The sequence below is a fragment of the Grammomys surdaster genome, unplaced genomic scaffold (genome assembly GCF_004785775.1).
Source record: "Grammomys surdaster isolate TR1022 unplaced genomic scaffold, NIH_TR_1.0 168, whole genome shotgun sequence".
In the NCBI taxonomy this organism is placed as follows: Eukaryota; Metazoa; Chordata; class Mammalia; order Rodentia; family Muridae; genus Grammomys; species Grammomys surdaster.
The window spans coordinates 3,254,185-3,271,774 of NW_021604616.1; positions in this window are offsets into that span (position 1 = coordinate 3,254,185).

Here is a 17,590-nt window from a genome sequence, read left to right on the forward strand (position 1 = left end):
CCATCAGCAGTGGTTGATAGTAGGTGGCATCAGCACCTGGTCAGGTACCATCAGTACCCGTGATACTCCAGAAGCCATCAGCTCTGGCACAGGATTATTTCAGTCTTCTTCTATCTGTTGAGGCTTGTTTTGTGTCTGATTATATGGTCAGTTTTGGAAAAGGTGCCATGAGGTGCTGAGAAAAAAGTATATTCTTTTGTTTTACTGTGATTTTTTTAAAATATATCTGTTAAATACATTTGGTTTGTAACTTCTCTTAGCTTCACTGTGTCTGTTTTGTTTCTGTTTCCATGATCTGTCCTTTCGTGAGAGTGAGGTACTGAAGTCTCCCACTATTTCTGTATGAGATTCAATGTGTGTTTTTGAGCTGGTTGAAAAATTTTTTTCCAGACTTTTAGTCTGTGGTATTGTCTGTCTTTGTCACTGAAGTGTGTTTCCTGTATGCAGCAAAATGCGGTCCTGTTTATATATCCAGTCTGTTATTTTATGTCTGTGTATCAGGGAATTGAGTCTATTGAGAGATATTAAAGACCAATGATTGTTTCGTCCTGTTACTTTTGTTGTTGAGGTGGTATTATGTTTGTGTGATTCTCTTCTTCTGCGTTGGTTGTGAGATGACTAATTTCTTAGTTTTCCTTGGATGTAGTTTCCCTTTTTGTGTTGGAGTTTTCTTTCTATTATCCTCTGTAGGACTGTATTAGTGGAAAGATGTTGTTTAAATTTGGTTTTGTCATTGGATATTTTGGTTTCTTCATCTATGGTAACTAAGGCTGGGGATAGTAGCCTGGGCTGGCATTTATGTTTTCTTAGGGTCTGTATGACATCTGTCCAAGATCTTCTTGCTTTTAGAGTCTCTGTGGAGAAGTTTGGTGTCCTATTATTCTTAAATTTGGTCTTTTCATTGTGTCCTGAATTTCCTGAATGTTTTGGGTTAAGAGCTTTTTGCACTTTGTATTTTCTTTGACTGTGTGTCAATATCTGTCTGCTGGGCCCTGTGGAAGTCCCAGTTAGGCTAATATTCTATTTTTTTTTTAATCAATGCAATACTTACTCATGATTCAGAAAGTGGTGACATAAAGAGAGTGAGAAAGGATAGGCAAGAAAGATGAATAGCCAGGCAATAGGATGTCTATTTTCTAAACTGGATATTAGGATAACTTGTACTTATTACAGTATTACTTACACATAAAAATATATGAACAAATAAAGTACACAGGAGTCTCCAATGACAGTACCTGACAAAACAAAATAAAAATTCTGTGCCATGGGCTACAAACAACAGAATAATATAAAAGGAAGACAAACATAATTTATGTCAGTTTCTACAAATTATAAAACATAACCATGGGTATGGTGTGGCTAAGCTATGTAGGAAAAAGCTCAGTTGCTATAAATTAATTGTCTGTCTTATGATCTAGTCATACACTGGTGCCTCAGGCAAACATCCCATGTCTATTGTTGAACCTTGTGTCAATCCAAAAGTCAAGTGTTGGCCTTAATGAATATCTTATGACCAATGCTATGTACTTCAAATATTAAGCTTGCTCTATCCTTAAAATATTTTGAATATTTTAAAGGAGGAAATATATTGTTTCCAAAAAGCATTATTTAGACATATGACACACAATCTTCTTTTGAAAAACAGTATCATTATTCTCTAGGGGTTGTGCCTTAAGATAAGGCATGCTTTGCCCTGAGATCAATCCTCAGCACTGTTACAAAAAAAATGCTGTACAAATTTAATTTGTATATTAAAAACATATCTGAAAGCATAGTTTTATGTTAATAACAAAAGTGCTATTGTTTCATAGTAAAATAGTATCTATCATGTAGAAATAATATTTTCCATTTATTTTTAGCATTTAATTTTTAAAAGTTGTTTAGAACCAACTTGTCTTAGCACCTCAACATTTTCTGCTCAGTGACTTCTAATAAGAGTTGGAAGGCTGCCTGCCACCAGTCAAGACAAATAGTCTTTGTCTCATCAAGAGACTCTAGTGTGAAATGAAAAAAACCACAGAAGCTGGAACCTAAGGCAGCCTATGAGTGCTGGAGAAGGCTGTGAGCAGTGCCAGCTGGCTAGTGGAAATGGTAGAAGGCCTTTCATGGCACAGAGTGAAGTGAATATATTGGCCTTGAATTGAGTAAAATCTGGCCCTAAATGGAGACTCCTAGGGCTGGGAGCGATCAGCTCAGAGAGGTGGATACACTCTACTGAGCACTAAGATTGTTTAAATAAGCAGATATGTGATTGACTATGGAGAATGAAATAAAGAGGTTGAACAGGTGACCATTGCATGATTTTTTAGGTCATTTAGTTTGTTTTAATGTTACAAATATTCCAGATCTGTAATATTAATTTCATCATCCATGATCCAATCCCAAATTATAATATGTATAATATGTTTTTCAATTACTCATTGCATTAGCGACTTACAATGTTAAGCCTGAAATAATTACAGTTTAAAAGTCTGCTATAGAAGAGAAGATGGGAGGTAATTAAAGATGAATTGTAAGTAGAGGCAGGACTAGGATATACAAATGTCTAAAGATGCAAGACCAACCTGCTGCCTTTAAAGAAACCCATGCTTGGTGTGGCTAGCATACAGGCAATGAATACTAAATGGAGAGTAGATCTTGACATCAAATTTATATAGAACCTTATACTAGACATCTTCAATATATAGCCCTTGAGCCATGTGCTTCTTAGAACAGCTAAGAACATGGTCCAACACATCTTTAATTAACAATATCATATCACGTCAAAGAGATGGACACCCCTGTACCAACTCAAGCTTTTATTAGACTTCTCCCTTATTGAGAAATTCCATGAAAAGCCATGGAATTGTCTAAATGGAGTTGTTATCTTTGGAAAGACATAGAGATTATCAGTGGGAAGAACGCTTCACAGAGAGAAATACCACAAACAGCTAAAAACAAGCAAATTTTAAAAAGCACACAAAACAAAACAATAAACAGAACTTAATATCATTAGAAGCCTAGTATGGTGGTGCACACCTGTAACAGCAGCACTTGGGACAGGAGATGCGGGAGGATAAAAAGTTCAAGGTCTTCCTTGTCTACCGACAGAATTCAGAGAAGCCTGAAATATTGAAGAACCATTCTAAAGACAAAGGAATGAGACAGTAAAAGAAAAAAGAAAGAAAGAAAGAAAACAGGAAAAACATGAGGAGGAAGCATTTTGAGGAGCTTGTCCATATATGAAATAAACTCAAGCCCTAAAATAAGGTGTCTTCCTATGAATCACTGTAGTTAATGACAGAACTTGAGATGTAATATACAATAGTCACATAATCACATAGTCACATAATATAAACCCTAAATTAAATGTTTCTCCATGTCAATTGTTTTAATAAGAGTAAGACCAAAACGAATCAACAATATATGAGAAACCTTATTTTTCAACACAATCATCAAGAGTTTTAACATTAACTATTCCCATAGGCTTATAATGGACGGCATCTTGCAGTGGCTTTAAATTTGTATACTTCTGTAATAGAACATCTTTCCTATTTCCCAGTTGTATAAATACATTGTTAAAGTATGTGCTCAATACTTGGCCTATTCTTTAATCAGAAATTTAAATACTTATCTGAATTATGAGGACCAGAATATCTGCTATGAGATAGTATCTTCTATATATGACAGGTAAGCTACCCCAAGATCCCAGCAATGTTCTAGTCCATGCTAGACCAGTACAATGCTGTTGCCACCTGCGGCCATGGTCAAATTGGATTCTCTTGAAAAGAGGGCTGGAAATGAAAAAACGATGGAAGGGCAAGAGAAGCATGAAGCCAAAACAAAGTTTTCTGATCAAGGCTTGAACTTTAACATTCAGCTCTTCTAATTTAAAAGGAAAGCCCCACTGGATCCCTTCTTGTTTCAGCTGGAGATGGGTGGGAGAACCCATCCTTTGTCACAGCCAGAGATGTCTCAGGGCAAGCTTAGCAGGCAGTCTATTCTTCTAAGTTTCTACAGCAGGTTGTACATCCAGCCAAGGTAGGTAACTCCTCCAACTAGGTTCTATTATTTGGTCTATTGTGGTAAACAAGGTCTTTCAGGCCTGCTCAAGGATAGGGGTAAGACACACAATGACAATAGCAGTTGACATACAACATAGGTGGGGGAAGTCTCACACACCCTACCCTTAGATTAAAAAAAAAAACTATAGACAGTTGATGGCTGCAGATACAATGAGATTTGGTCATCTACAATGATAAGTGCCCTGGTCAGTTATCCTAGTCTACGTGGCTAGCCCTAAATCCATATACATTCAACAAAAATAAGTAAAGAATAAGAATTACATCAAAGACCCAGCCCTTTGCAGCAGAGACTATCACAGAAACCAAAACCAGCCAAATTACAGGGAACAGTTGATTGTAGAGTGCCCAGCCCTAATGGATAGATATATCTGTAATACAACTCCTGTATCTAAGGCTCAGGGAATGTTACAGAAAAGGGTATGGAAAGATTGTCAGAACCACAGGATCACTTACATCTTCTGTAAGACTTTGTCTCCTAAAATTGACAGGACAGCTATATTCACAATACTGTAACAATAAGGCTCAGTAAACAAGACCAAAATAAGAACTATAGGCTGACTGCTGAGAGGGAGAATTAGACTTCTCTAGTGATAAGTTTCCTAAAAGCCCCTAACTAGCTATACAAAACCAAGTGGTCATCCCTGAAACTGTATGTGTATGTGTGTGTGTGTGTGTGTGTGTGTGTGTATATAATATAACTTATATATATAGTTATATAGTTATATAGTCATATAGTTATATATCATATATATGAGCTATATATATGATATATAACTATATTATATAATAAATATATATATTATATATATATATGGAACACTAAATGGACTCGGCAGGATGTCATAAAGTTAGGTCTTGATTCTTCTTCCCAGTAATAAATAAGACACAGACTCAAAATCTATTTACAAATGCCTTGGCCATGTAGCTAGGCTTTTCTCTGACTAGAATCATAATTTAAGATAACCCATTTATTTTAACCTACATTCTACCACATGGCTTGTTACCTGTATTCCATCCATCTCCTCGCATATTTCCTGGCAAATCTTTGAACACTTCACTCTATCCCAGAATTATTTCTACCTCCTAGATGTCTCACCTTCTATTTCCTGCCTAAGACATAGGCCATCAGATTTATTACTGACAGGTGCCACATCCATACAGATGCAGACATAGGATATTCTCTATTCTCTCTACAGAATGTACTTACATATTTACATATGGGGTGTGTGTGTGTGTGTGTGTGTGTGTGTGAAACAATAGTTGTTAAACCAAAATGGTCATGAATTTGAGTTGGAGTTGGGGGAACACAGGAGGAGTTGTAATAGAAATGATGCACGTGTATTATTTGTTGCTTATATATGAAATTCTCAGAAAATTAACTAATAAATAAATTAATAAATAATAGCTTTTATTTGCTATGCTTATGATTTTTTAGTAGTTTCTTCTCAGTTAAGGACTTTTATTCCATCTTACAAGAATAAAAGATTCTTTGCATGGTAAACTTCTTAAAGATCTTCTACTATATTATCTCACCTTATATTTTAAACCAATACTCCATTTTGAGACTTTACTTAAATTTTGTAGTTCACTGATGTTTTTTGATCACAGGCTGTTAGTTAGAAATATTTCTTCTGCTACTGAATTATTTTACTAGTATGACTAAAGTCAGTTGGACACATTTGTATGTATATATTTTTCTACATTATCACATTGGTCAGTATATCTGTCTTGCTGCAATAATCCAGCATTGTAAAAGTGGATGGTGTTATTTCTCTTAGACATACTTGTCTATGCCTAAACAACATCCTGTTGGTAACTTACAAAAATTAAGTTTATTCTACATGTCAGATTGAAAAAAAAATTATGAAATTATCAGAAATTTCCTCAAGTGTAAGAAAATATATAAATGAAGGACACAAATTCAAGAATTAGATGCAAAAATATTTAAGAATCTTTTATAATGAAAATATTGTTTAATGTAATTATTCTCATATCTTCACCTGGAGTAATCTGGAGGAGTCCCATGCTAAGATGGGGCTGCAATAGTCACCTTGTTTTTTCACAATAAATAGCTGAATATAAGAAAAAATAGTGCAAAATAACAGAGATATGAATAATAAGCAAATTAATAAATAAATACACACATGAAAGATTATATGGATGATAGATGATAGATGATAGATGATAGATAGATAGATGATAGATAGATAGATGATAGATAGATAGATGATAGATAGATGATAGATAGATGATAGATAGATAGATAGATGATAGATAGATAGATAGATGATAGATAGATGATAGATAGATAGATGATAGATAGATGATAGATAGATAGATGATAGATGGATGATAGATAGATGATAGATAGATGGATGATAGATAGATAGATAGATAGATAGATGGATGGATGGATGGATGGATAGATAGATGGATAGATGGATAGATAGATAGATAGATAGATAGATAGATGGATGGATAGATAGATGGATAGATAGATTAGATAGATGATAAGTAAGTAAGTAAAACAAGGCATTGACTATTTGCCTCTATTGTATTGCTAGTTCCTCAACCTAGAACTGACCTTACTCCTTGCATGTAATTTAAACAGTATAAAAGCTAAAAAGGAGGAGGAGGAATGGGATAGGGAATTAATGGATGGTGGGGAATGGGGAGAGGGGATAACATCTGAAATGTAAATAAATAGTATCAAATTTTAAAAAATTAAAAAAGACAAGACAATGAGTCCTACAATCTCCCTGGATGATCTATCCAGCATCAGTCCAGACTTCAGATCATGAACAAGATTCCAAATAGAACATATTTATGTAAATGAGTGAAAAGGGGAGAAAAGTTGAGGCACAGGAAGCTACAGAGCAACATTCTGGATCTGAGGGATATACATAGTAATACATAATTACATAAAGATATTGTACACATAATTACATGATGGTGATCCTTTGGGATTCTTACGAATGCAAAGGCAAGGGACGGCCCTGAAGCATAGGGATGTGCCACTACCAGAATGAGTTTGAATCCTCTAAGAGGCAGTAGTCACAGGAGGATTATATGTACTGAAGATTCCTTAAGAGATACACTGTGAGGTAAAGTGAAGAATGGTTCCCAGGATAGAGTGCGGACTTCCCATGGAGTGTTGATCTGGAACATGGAGAAGAAGAAATGCTAGTATAAAAACTCTGTGCACAGGTCCACAAATGTTTCAGCTTTGGTGGTGGGAAACCTTTGTAGTTTGAATAGGAATGGCCCCCATAGAATCCTGTGTGACTGCTTGGCCTGTAAGCAATGGCACTATCAGGAGATGTGGAATCATTGAAGTAGGTATGGCCTTGTTGGAGGAAGTGTGTCACTGTGGAGGTGGGCTTTGAGGACTCAGATGCTCAAGCTAGGCCTACTGTACTACCTGCAGATCAAGATGGAGAAATCTCAGATCCTTCTAAAGTACCAAGTCTGTCTATTTGCAAGCTACCATGCTTTCTGCCATGAGAGTAACAGACTGAACCTCTGAAACTCTAAGTCAGCCTCAATTAAAAATTTCTCCTTATATTAGTTGTTGTGGCTATGGCAATAGAAACCCTAACTAAGCCATTAACTACTTGAACACTCTCGTGCCTTACACAATGAGTCTTCAATAGTTTCCCTGATGGTCTCATCCTTTGTTCTTTTTGTGAACCTGTTGTTTCATTCAGAGAAACAGCTGGAACATTAATCTGTAGTACTTCTTAGTATGTGACTCTCAGCAGCACATGTTGTGACCTTGACAGTCTACTGCTTTGTGTATGCCATATGCTTTGCTACAGCTCAAGACCTCTGTAAACTGGGCAAATATCTTCTCCAAAAGGAAATTTTGACAGTGAAATGAGGTGTAATGAAGGTCTCAAGAATCTGAGCATGATGAGCTTTTCAAGAGAGGCTCAGTGGGTCCCTGGTCCCTTTCCCATTCTCCCACAGATGAGCTATCTTCTGGCTGATCTTGGAGATGTAGCTGATGACGTGACCAAAACACTCATCAGTGACAAATACATACCAACAAAGGAAATAATGCAGACTTATTGTATGATGTAAATGTAGCAACCTGAAAGGAGGGGGAAAAATCTTCTATAAAAACAACCAAAATTTGCTGGAGAAAAAAATATGAACATTAAATAACCCTGAATTTACTTTTAAAAAATTACTCTCAATTCACTTTACCACAGAGAAAATTTCAGAACAACAGTATTAACTGATTTCTCTCAGATACTTTAAAAAAATAAAAGTTGGTAATAAAAATGAATCATAAAAAATAAATTGCCCAGGTAATTTTATAGGGTCACATTAATATATGGAAAACTGTCAGAAAGTTTAAAAAAAATAGGAGGGAAAGAGGGGGAATATCTCTCTTTAAATAGGTTAAAAAAAAACCTTAGATATTGTGACTTTAATTAAAGTAACACTATTAATTTACACAAAGATAATAGTAAGGTGAAAAAGGTAGTGAATACTTCAGGAATTCAATGCTAGTTTAGAATTTGAAAATCAAACACTGTAATTTACTAAAATAACAGATAAAAGAGGTAAATCATATGAATCAATATTCAGGAAGGCAACCACTCAAGTTAAAAGTATCCTAGAAAAGTGAATATCAGAAAAAATCCTTAATCTGGCATTTAGCATCCATGAAAACCTATAGCAGAGATAATACACAATAAGCAACAAGTCTGGATGCTTTCATCAAACACCAGAAACAGTGAAGCCATGAACATTCCTTTCACTGTGCTACAATTTGTAGTCAAAAAATGCATATAAGAATAAACTTTGAAGAGTTACCAATGACACCCTTAAGTATTTCTCATAGAAAGCAGCAAAGAACATACAAGATAACAATAAATTGAATCAGTTCTCAGTATAAAAATAATAAAAGTCAATTATACTCTGCACACCAGCTATCAATGACAGAAGGATATTTTCTTGAGTATTTATTTAGGTTTTCTTTTTTCTTTTTTGGTTGTTTTATTTGTGTGTGTGTTTTGGGCAGGGTCTCCCCATGTAAAGGAGGCTGGCCTCAATCTCATTATGTAACCAGGGTTACACCTCAAATTTTGGTTAATCTTCTTACCTCAGGGACCATGTGCTAGTATCTATATCTTCACATTCAACTTAAAAATAAAAATTAAAATGCAGCAGTTTATAAAAGTATGAGATTCTTAAGAATTCATGTGTTGAAAGTATTTACAATAAGGATTTAAAAACACTGGACAAAACTTTCATTAATGACCAAAAGAAATGAACACATATCATTAATGATGAATTCCAGAATTACATGTTGCTTAAATAATTCTCTATAATTGATGCATCTTTTAACAACAATCCAGGTAAAATATAAGCAGACTTTTTAAAAATTAGGCTGATTCTAAAATTATGAAAAAACAAAACACAAAGGATCTAGGGGAAAATGTGCTTTATGAAAAAACAAAATTTAAGTACATACATGGCCTTATCTTAAGGCTTATTAGAAACTACAGAAGACAGAATGTATTACCCCAAAGATGGATATAAGGAATAGATATTAAGGACTGCATAGGCATCCACATTTGTGATAACTTGTAAGAAGGTATTAGGATAACTTATAAGAAGTTATTAGGATAATTTAAGAGGAAACTTTCATCTTTTTAAGAAATGTCACTAGAATATCAATATATCAACATAGTAAATCATAAACTTTCCCTTCATGCCACAGCAAACAAACCATCTTCTTCAAGATGATTATGAGCCTAAGTCTAAGAAACACCAATATTTCATCATTGTGATACTGGAGGAGATGAAAGAAAAAGATGTCACCAATGAAATACCCTGAAAAGCTGGCTTTTGTCTCTACACCATTAGATTTGATAGCTGGCATAAGAAATAAACTGATAATAGGCATATTAATTGCAAAAGGAGTTCATGAATTCATTAATTTTAATAGACACTTAAATGTTACCCAACAAAAATTAATATTAAAATAGGAAGTCATAAAAAAGCTCAAGTACTGTCTTAATAGGGTAAGAGGGAAAGCCATAAGATGAATTACAGAATTAGATGAACAGGTTCTCTAAGGAACAAATGAGGAATATCATCCTTTCAGTAAAAGACATAGAGTTGACTTCTCTGTGAGAAGAACCACTGTTTCCTGATTGTTAAAAGTCCTGGACGTTGTCGGGGGGGGGACAGCTAAAATTAAGGGGTATTTAAGATACAGTAAGGGAAACTGCCTAAAATGTATACATATATGAAGGTGATCTAATGAAATCTGGCCATGTCTTGTCACCAAATGAAACTTCCAGTACCAGGACTAAGTTATATCTAATTGGGTTGTTGAAGAAAGGCTGTATAGATCACCCCCTCAAACGACCCAAATTGTTGCCAAGACAATAGTTCACTCTCCACAAACTGACAGCAAGGTTCCATTGCTGAAGACAACACCGACACAACTCATTGAATATGGAGATGTCCAGCCCGTGCCTCCATAGAGCCTTCACTCCTACAATAGTGGCATAAAGCTTGCAGGTGTAACCAACCAATAACTAATTTGACTTGAGCACATTCCACGAGATAGAACCTGTATGACACATTGTTTGGGTGAACAAGAACCTGAGACTAAATAGACCCTGGACCTAGAATGAAACCAAATAATACTGCTCTTTAAAAAAAGGATAGAGAGTGAGTTTGGGATTTAGCTCAGTGATCGAGCACTTACCTAGCAAGAACAAGGCCCTGAATCAGTACTCAGCTCCAGAAAAAAGAAAAAGAGAAAAGTACAAAAGAAAGGGGGATATAATGAAAAAAATGACTACTCAAATACTTTGCTATATTATACATCATTGCCTTGTTCAGCTATCCTCAGAGAAGTTTCCTCCTGCAGCAAGTAAGAACAAATACAGAGACCCACAGCCAGATATCAAGAAAAGTGTGAGAGGCATTGGAACATTCTGCTCTAAATGAGAAGTCTTCATCAAATCCCTCCCCTCAGAGTTCAGGGAACTGTGGAAGAGGAGGTGGGGAGAGTATAACAGCCAGAAAGAGTACAACAGTCAGAGAGGATGGAAGACACTATGAAGCAGGGCCCTCTGAAATCAACATGAGCAAAGCTCACATGAACTTACAGAGGCTGTGGCAGCCAGCATGTGCAGGACCTGTACAGCTGTCTGTATATATTTTTGGCTTCCATTTAGTATTTTTATGGAACTCCTGAATGTGCAAATGAGTGAGTCTCTGATTCTTGTGCTCTCTTTTGGGCCCTTTTCCTTTTGTTGGTTTGTCTTGTCCAACTTAAATATCATAGTCTTTGTTTCATCTTATTATATATTATTTAGTTATTTTTTTAAATGAATGAATGAAAAGATGAACAAACAAACAAAAGAATGAATGAAAATCTAGCCACTAGGGTAGAAGTTAACACCTGAGCTGTCACATATACTGGATGAAAGAGGAAAAATCAGCTTTCTATAACACTGGGTATATTAACCATTACAGGACAGTCCTCATGTTCAGGACCAACATATTCTAGACTTTTCTATTTTTGAGTGCATTTTGTTGTCTTGTTTTTGGGGGGAAGGGATATTGTTATACTGTGTTTTTCTTTGTTTTTTGAGAAAGAACTAAAAGTTGCGTAGGTAGAGATGAGGAGAGGACCTGGAAAGACTTGGGGAGAGAAGAAAAATAGAATCAAAGTCAAAATATATTTAAATTTAAACATTGTTTTAAGTAATAAAAAATGTAATATAATTTTTTTCTGAAGAAAAGATTTTTGATGTTTGGGTTCCTTTTAAAAAGAATTTGACTTTAGCAAGCTAAGAAGTCTGAGAGTAACACTCTGTCTCTCTCTCTCTCTCTCTCTCTCTCTCTCTCTCTCTCTCTCTCTCAGTTTGCTTTCTCCCAAGTACATTCAATTCAAAATAGCCAATATACCAAAGATTGGCAGGTGGAGTGTATTGACTACCTTTAATCTATGATGTCTGTTCCTTGAAGACACATCAGAAGTGAAAAGGAACCAGCCCAGAGGCACAGACCTTTAATGTAATTACAGCTTTTGGGGAGGCTGAGGTAAGAGGATCACAAGTTCAGGCCTTCCCCGGGTTATAGAGTAAGTTCAAGGCCAGCACAAGAAATGTGGTGAGATCCTGTCTCAAAGTGCAGAATAAAAAGGGAACAGAACAGTGATAAAGCTCTTGGATAACATGTGAAAGAACTAAGGATTAATTTTCAATAATACACACACGCTCGCACATGCACACATACACACACACACATACCACCCATCTGTAGACTAATATAACAGTTTTCAATACATATATTGAGAAAGTTACTTGCACATCTAATAAAATATATAACATATACAGCTAAATATTTAGAAGAAAACCTACACCTTTGACAATAATCAAAATAGGTATCTCACAGAAGAAAATTCACAGATGCAGATGTTCCAGTAGTGGGTGATATATGGTACATTATGCTATGGCTATATGCTCTTGAGAGTGACTAAGGTAAAAATACCAGCAGGATCAAGTATTGCAGTGAGGACAGTGTTCCTAAATAGCCTCTCTCCCCACAGAAAGGAATGCAAATTGATTTTAAACAAGTTTTGAGTATACATATCCAAGCCAAACATTGATTCCACTCAAATTTATTTATACAGTAAAAATGAAACCATGAATTTACATAGGATGTGTTCATATATAAGTGCTGTGTGTCAGGATTTCTAGAGACTTTCATTAAAAATAGATGAAGGCATGAAAACTTGACCCAAAAGCAGGTAAATTTTTATAGATGTCTAATCAATCTCAAGTACACAGAATGTGTGTTAATTACTGAGAAACTGCAATGCATTTGGCCCAATAATGTTATCATTAACATACAAAGGCAGTACCAGAGTGTTGTCAAGGACTCTAGGGTTCTTAGACACTTAGTAAGTGTTCTCTAGGCCTCCTTGGAATATGCAATAAATTGGAATGCCTAGGTCATACATGACATGAAAAATCTTCCACTCTCAGGTTTCCTCAGCTTCTGTATTCCTTCCTTAACTTTATGCCGGAGAAGTTTGGGCAAACTGATTTCTCTCAGTCAAAGTTTCAACCACAGATCCTACTGTATAAGTACACACTTGAAATCTGAAGTATCTGATGATGATAATCATCTCTACAAGTTGACCTAGTAAGTTCTATCCTCTTTTGCTTAACAAGCTTACAAAGCTTTCCTATGTTTACTCTTCATTTATGTGTAACAGATATGAGAAAATATGACAGTGTCTTTGGTGAGTTAACTACTTCCTCCTTGTTTAGACTATGCTGACCAATTTGTAACATGTCAATATATGGCCACGTGAACATAGGTAGGGTCCAGTGGCAACTCAGGGTGTATAGGGTATGACAATCACCTAGTACTGTCACTGACTCATCATCATTTCTATGATGATGTTACTTCACATGGCATCAAGTGTCTTGTAGGTGTGATTAAGTACCTTGAGGTGACTATTCTGGACTGTCCCAAGAGCTGAGCATTACCACTAGGGATCTTAAAATTGGAAGATAGAAGCAAAGGAAAGCTCAACAGACTATTATTGAAATATTGTTCACCCATATTACTAGTTTTTCAGTTGAAGGAAAGACAAATGAGCCATGAAATACAAGCAGCTTTAGAAGCTGGCAAAATCAAAGCCACAGCTCCTGTTGCAGAATCTCCAGAGAGAATGCTCGTTTGCTGGCACCTACTTCTGCCTAGTGCAACCAGCTCTGAGTTTCTTGCCTAGAAAGTAGTACAACCGTGCATCTGTGTCACATTGGAATTATACTTCAAGGGAGCCAGAGGAAATCCAGGCAGGATAAGAAGATTAAGCATTGATTATCAGATACTATCCTGAGAGAAAGCTCTAGAAGAGGGCCCCCAAAGAGGAAGACACCCCCTCAGCTTCCACAAGAGGACCTCTTGGCAAGTAAGTGCTGAAAGATGCTCATCACCATTCAAGTGAGCTCAGTCTGGTTCCTTCATTAGAGATTTGGAGACTAGGGATATTAAGGCTTTTTTGATCTTGGAAAGATCTCATTTTAATATAATCTGAAATACTCCCCAGTGCCCACGTGTTAAAGACCTGATCCCAAACAGTACTATTTTAGAGGTGATAGTGACTTTTTAGAGATGGCTCCAACGGGACATTTTTTTGCCTCTTGGTCTCTTTTGTACCAGAGGTGAAGAGGCATCCTTTGTCACATGTCCCACCATAAGGTGTTTGCTGTCATGCAAGCCTCTGGTGAGTCAATATAAACCTTTTCTTTTCTACCAGTGTATGTGCACATGCATGAGAGAGAGAGAGAGAGAGAGTGTGTGTGTGTGTGTATGTGTGTCTGTCTGTCTGTCTGTCTGTGCGTGTGTCTGTGTGTGAGAGTGAAATGTACGTGTGCGTAAAAGTGTGAGAAATTGGTGTCACAATGTCCTTGTGTAAGTCAAAGGACAAGCATGTTGATCCTCACCTTCTACCTGCTTGAGACAAGGTCCACTCTTGATTGCTGGTTTACATGCCAGGCTAGCTGAGCCACTAGTACCCGTGGATTCTCTTATATCTACTTTTACTTGCTACAGGAGCCCTGAGATTTCTGATGTGTGCAAACATGTCTATGTCTATGTGAGTTCCGGGGATTTGCACTAGAGTCCTCACATTTGCTCAGCAAGTACTTATCCACTGTCCCATTTCCTTAGCCTAAATAACACCTTTAAAAAAGTGTTAATTGTCTTACACATCTTGTCATAAAAACAGAAAGTAACTAAGATATTGACCAATTGATTTTCCATCTTCTAAGATGATTCTAGAAATAGTATAATCAATAAGACAGTTTTTCAGAACAACCATGAGAAGCTGTTGAGTTTTACTGAGTGGGGTAATGGATGCATCTAGAAGAATATTGGCTAAGAAAAACTCACTTTCATCTGCATTTCAACATGTATAATGGAAAAGTTAAAGGAGAATTTGAAAATATCTGTTATTAGGGAAATCAACAAAGTGAAGAGCCCAAAATGATGTGAAGATGTGGAACATAGATGGGTAAACTGAGGCAAAGGATGGAAAAACATATCACTGTGATCAGATGAGTGTGTTAGGATGTTGACTGGAATTGAAGGTCCTGGTTAAACTTCTGTTTCTCTACCCAAAGAAGGTGATGGAGGCAGGTGCTAAGAAAAAAGAAAGGGGAGAATATTCTGAAGAATCAGAAAGGTGGAGACAAATCAGCAATGTTTGCTGTGGACAGGAGAGATCACTAATCTGCCATCCACAGAGGGGACATTGAGAAAAGGGGGGCTTGTAATTCCAATGAGGATTACAGATGTGTGTGGCTTTTCTCTAACAGTGCTCATTATCCCACACACAGATGAGATGAGGAACACAGTAACATTTACACATCTCAGTAATTTAGACAACTCTCAGTGTTTTGGCCACTAGCTTCCAAACATGTTTCTCCCTTTTGTTAGTACTCACTCCCTCATTTACAATTACCAAAGACAAAGGAGAGAATCTCTTACTCTATTTATAAAGCCAATATATAACCATTTAAGTTTCATCCTGACATATGCTCCTATCTAAAACTTTGAGTCCTAAGAGAGTGATACAAATGGCTAGTCCTGTTGATATTTCATATGGTAGGTTACAACCTTGGTAGTAACAGCAACATCAGGACCAGAGAACAGTGGCAACACTGTTCAGATGACTGATCCCACTGTGTCCACCCACTTTGGTGTCAGGATCCTACATCATACACATACCTGTCTGTGCCCTGAGCCTTTTTTGTAAACTCCCTTGGTGCCTATGTATTTGCTGAGCTCTGCACTCCCTGACTTCTATCCCAGTTTGTCAGCTGCTCAGTAACTATCCCAATATCCCTTTTTCTGCTTTAATGATTTTGAAGTATTTTCTATCTGTTTGAAATACAAATTCCTAAAGGGCAGGAGGATAAGTTGATAGGAATTTAAATATGATGGAAAGAGAATAACAAACCAGATCATCTATAATGAGTAGGAACACACAAGAAGCCACGGCAGGTGACAGAGGGTATGATGGAGAGGTGATCGTGCTCATGATTCTGATAAGCAGAGAAATTACAGGAGAAGGGAACCAGGCAGGCTGGCCAGAGAAAAGGCTGAGGCTAAACACTGGAATGTGCAGCTGAGTATTCCAGAGTAGAGAAGTCCTGGGAAGTCAGGTGATGATAGTGAAGATGAAGGAGTTAGCTGATTGGAGATGAAGGTCCAGGAAACAGTAAACTGAATGCTTTGAACATCACCCACAGTCATTATGGAATGGAAACACAAATAAGGTATAATTCATTTGTTTATAAAGCTCTTAATTATCCAAGAGGCAAGACTGAGAATCCTGGTGTAAGGTGGTATAGAGTAGTTGGAAGGGGTAGGGGTAGTACAAGAAGAATATTTTTTCAATGAAAGAAAAACAATTCTGGCACCTGATCATGTAAGACAGTGCAGGGGACAATGGGGAAATGATCAGCAGAAAGTTTTGTATTTCAGCTATAAGTATGAAAGCTGAAACTGAAGTAAATATCCTTGTTTCTTTAATTCTGAGGTGGGGGAACTGGTTTTGATGCTTATTGCCTTAGAATAAAGTAGATTTGCTTTGAAATCTCTGCGATAATGGCATTAATTTTTAGAAAGTCATGATATAGGATTGCAAAAATGTCACCCAAAGGCTTGGTCATTCCTGGGAATGTTTGGATTCTAGAACATTACTGTATGTTTAAATTAGTAGATAAGCATGCCCTTTTTCAAATTAACTTTCACTAGCAACACAATTTTCCAGATAATGTAAAACCCACACATAAAAATAGAATGTGTCTAATAAAAATAAATCTGTTGTATACATTTTAAGAATTCTTTTTACTGTTTTGCTGGCTAGTTTTATGTCAACTTGAAACAAGCTGTAGTAATTTGAAAGGAGGGAACTTTTTCTGAGAAAATGCTTCCATAGATTGGGCTGTAGACAAGCCTATAAGGTATTTTCTTAATTCGTGATTGGTAGGGAAGAGCCCAGACCATTGTGGGTGGTCCCATCTTGGGCTGTTGTTGGTCCTGGATTCTATATGAAATCAGATTGAGTGAGACTTGAGAGCAAGCCAGTAAGCAGCATTCCTCCATGACCTCTGCATCAGCTCCTGCATCCAGATTCTTGTACTGGTTAAAGTCTTGCCCTCTCTGCTTTTGATGATGAACTGTTAGATGGGACCGTGAGTGAAATAAACCCTTTCCTCCCCAAGTTGCCTTTTCTCCCTGGTTCATTGTCACAGCAGTAGTAACCCTAATTAAGAAACATGCTCCTTTAAAATTTCTTATATGCATCTTTTCCTACTATACTGTTTGTTTAACAATTGCTTTTTCTTTCCATAAAAATATTATTTGTATACTACATGATTTTAGATTCGCCTTTCTACTCCCAGGTATTAAATAAATTACCTACTTTACTAATTGAAAAGGGAAAAAGAGAAGTCAATTTAGTT